The sequence below is a fragment of the Mastomys coucha genome, unplaced genomic scaffold (assembly GCF_008632895.1).
Source record: "Mastomys coucha isolate ucsf_1 unplaced genomic scaffold, UCSF_Mcou_1 pScaffold22, whole genome shotgun sequence".
Lineage (NCBI taxonomy): Eukaryota > Metazoa > Chordata > Mammalia > Rodentia > Muridae > Mastomys > Mastomys coucha.
Window position 1 is genome coordinate 122,903,454 of NW_022196905.1, and position 3,773 is coordinate 122,907,226.

General features: G+C 50.2%; 1 long non-coding RNA gene across 1 annotated transcript; it reads right to left on the reverse strand.

Moving 5' to 3' along the window:
• Positions 1–841: 841 nt before the first annotated feature.
• Positions 842–3,309, reverse strand: LOC116070930. The gene is made up of 3 exons (XR_004110638.1): positions 3,198–3,309; positions 1,819–2,063; positions 842–969 (listed from the first exon to the last, which is right to left on the reverse strand). It is a non-coding gene; the product is annotated as an uncharacterized LOC116070930 (long non-coding RNA).
• Between the last annotated feature and the right edge of the window lie 464 nt (positions 3,310–3,773).

Below are 3,773 nucleotides of genomic sequence, written 5' to 3' on the forward strand. Positions count from 1 at the left end.
AGTCCCTTTTTCTTCCTTTTTGTTATGATTTAAATTTATTCTCTTGTGGTTCTAGAAGCCAGAATGGAAAAGTCAGGGTGTTTCCAGGGTTGACTTCCAGAAGAATCTGAGAGAATTCTTCCTGTCTTTTCCAGCTTTTCCAGGCTCTATGATCCTGCCTCAGGTGAGGCTCTCCCACATCAATCCGTCCCCCTCCTCTCCTCCTTCATCCTGCCTCATCTCTCCCTCCTCCCTCAGATCTTGATGCCCCATTTACATGTCTGATGGTTACACCACCGCCTTGATAATCAGGAATACCTCCCATTTCAGGCTCCCCAAGCATGCTGTCTGCAGGCTCTCACACCCTGTTCAGTGACTTACTGGGTTCTTTCTCAACTGTCACAGCCTAACGTTCCACAGACTCACTTTGTGTGGCCGGTGCTGATGACAGAGCGCCTCTGTCTGGGAAGAGCACCCCCTCCATCTCTGGGCTTGACTGTTGTTCACTATTCCTTGATTCAGTCATCCTCTGAGAGGGGTAGAGACAGAATGATAGAGATGTAGAGATGGATGGAGAGAAAAAGAAGATGAAGACACAGATGTGGATGGAGGAGCAGACTGATGCTCTGTGTGCCCAAAGAAATCTTTTAGATGGTTCCTAGTCCTCATCCCCAGTTTGATATCGTTCTTCTATCTGTCTGACCCACACCATAGCCTCGCTAGGCACCTACTTCCTTCCCAGATGCTTAGAGAAACCAACAGAGCAGAGACCCGGCCCTCGACTGTGTGAGTGAGCTGTGCCTTCTCATAACTGCAGACATGCCCTGCCCCGTGAGGACACAGGGAAAGAACCCACCTGTCATCTTCTCATCTGGAGATCCGTAGCCTTCTGGAAGCATTGGGACCGCTGGCATTGGGATGTCAACACCTATGAACATTTCCCCTCTAAGCCACTTGGAGGCGCCCATGCTCCATACTGTGGCCACACGCCTAGAAGGGATTTGTTCCAAAGGTCCAAATGTGTTATCCATATTCATTTCATAAATAGATTACACATTCATGTATCTTTATACATAATGCAGATAAATACGTATAAAAATTTGGACAACCTCGCACCACAAAGGATGGAAGGGTCTCAGACAGCTGCTCCTTAACAATGCCCACACCGCACTCGGGCTTGGGAATGGTCGTGAAAGAAAGGATGCGCCACCAGCCATGGCTTGGACAGGGTTGTATGCTGGGCCAGAGACAGGTTCAGTTCATTCCAGATATTGTAGAATTACTGTTATTGAAATCCTCACATTCTTTGGAGCATTTTTACCTCTGGAAAATGGGTCTGAAGTGTCTCTTGGTATCACCGAGGGGAGGAAAAGCCGGAGACATGTTTGCAGTGTGACTTCATGGATTTCTATCCAAAAGATAAGCATCCGAAGCCCCAGATACATATGTACCAGCTATTAAGGATGAAGCTAAAATGATAACATGTGGGCTGGGCAGGAGGGGGTCACATTAGACCAAATCATTCGCTTATCATCCATGCTGTTGGGAACTCTGCAATGTCTATTCAGAGCTATGTCCTGAAATGATAGTCTAAGCTTTGGCGAATGGATTCTACAGAGGCTCCATTAGGAAAAGGGCAAATGAAGCTCAACTGGCGGAGGAAGGCTTTGCAGTGGTACCCGAGCCTCACATCCAGTACAGCAGCTCAGACGATGCCGAGCAGCAGACACACCAGGCAAGCTGGGAAAGTGAGGGACCAGCGTGGCTCTGAATGCCAGAGCCTGGTTAAACAAGGTCACTCTGGAAGGTGGGGTGTTCTAAAAACTTAGAGATACTTACCGGGTCTTTGGTGGGCAAGATGGTGGTGTTAGACCAAGGCACAGCCGTGGAAGCTGCTTGCCTTGTTTATACAGGGTATTCTCAGGTGAGCTGTAGCTGCCTCCCAAACGCTGATGCATGTGTGCTCGAGTCCCTGAGATCTTGTCACAGAGCAGTTATGATGTGACTTAGGGGATCTGGGTGAGCCTGAGACTGTATTGCCAGCACATGCTTGATACCGGCGCTGTAGTTCTTGGGTCATATGCCTGTAACAAAGGCTCTGCACATGATGTGTCCCAAACAGTGGCCTCTGAGGGGCTGTCATTGTAAACCCTGTCCTCCCTTTGGGCTTTTCTCTCCATCGTTAGTCCAGGAAACCAAGTGTCCCCAGGACGGTAGCTTACATATTTCTCTAAGTCACAAACTCCTTCACTCACTAAGTGACCTCTGCTATTGGCTGAGGGCAGGAGATTAAGAAAATAGCACGTCCCCGTGTTGTCACACTCTGTCACTGTAGTTTGCGAGGTAATCACACAGCCTGCCAGTCTGATGCTAAACGCTATGTGGACATGAAGCACAGCACAGGGCAGGATGCCAGTCAGCTCTAGAAGTTAGGATTGAAATTCTGGGTTGGGGAAGGTTTGCAGAAAGAATGTATGGGGTCAACTGGTGGGGAGCAGGATCTTTGGCAAATAAGGGCTGCAGAGCTGAGGGTCTGGATCACTAAGGAGGAAGAAAAATAAAGAGGTGATTTTGGCCGGGCGGTGGTGGCTCATCCCTTTAATCCCAGCATTTGGGAGGCAGAGCAGGCATATTTCTGAGTTCGAGGCCAGCCTGGTCTACAAAGTGAGTTCCAGGACAGCCAGGGCTACACAAAGAAACCCTGTCTCGAAAAAACAAAACAAAACAAACAAACAAACAAAAGGGAAGGGCAGGGATGGGGCTACAGAAAACAGGGAGCCCGCTAATGAGCGCGAATCTACAGAGAACGTCCACCAGGGGGCAGCAGAGCAGAGGGATCCGAGGTTTTGCCACAGAATTCTAGAACGGAGGAGGGGGCGTGGGGTTTGGATTCGGGGACGGGACTCGCGGGGATGGGAACCACCACATGGGACGCTAACAGGCACTCCACAATTGCCTTTTTATTTCAACTGTCATCCTCTTTTAGGATGACAAGTTCCCAGGACGGTGTGGTACTAAGAGAGATGCTCACCCTTCCTCATACTTGGGACCTCTGCATAGCAGTTCCCTCATGAACTGTTGAGGGGCCCTGTCAGATGTACGGGAGGTTTTCCAGATGGTAGAGGTGATTAAACCCTGCATTATCTGCGAGGAGAGGTGGTGGAGTGGTCTAGAGGACAGGTGGACAGCCATATTCAGTGTGCTGGGGTGGGACCTACCTCAAAGGCATGATCAGCCTGCAGGTTCTTCTGTGGGTTTCCCACCCTCTTGGCATTTGGAGAAGAGGGCTCATGGTGGAGCGGGCAGGAGGCCGTTCTCAGGTGTGGAAAGGCTACTCCAGCTGTTGGGTTTGCAATCATGAAGTGTGAATTAGGACAGAGCAGAGGCTCTTCCCTTCCTTCATCCCCTGCCTCGTTTGTTTAGATGGAGAGATGGTGAAAAAAAAAAAGGAGCAGAGGCTCCAGCATCCCATGATGCACTGAATATCCGCCGGTGTCCACGGGAAGTCGGGTGTATGCACAATGCCACGCAGGATCTCGCCACCTGGAAACACATCTGCATGACCCTGTGCAGCAACTGCAGGGACCAATGGAGGCCACACTCCTCTCTGCAGTCACGGACTTCAGCTCTCAGGAGCAGTCCAGGAACCACCAGAAATGCCAGCCTGTCAGGATGCCAAGCCCTTTCAACAGGCCCATGATCGATGTGCCTGTCGGAGTGGCTGCTTGTGGCTGCCCTGTGGCCTATGTGTGGCTAACATACAGCAATTTTTTTCCCCCTGATTTTCTTTTCAT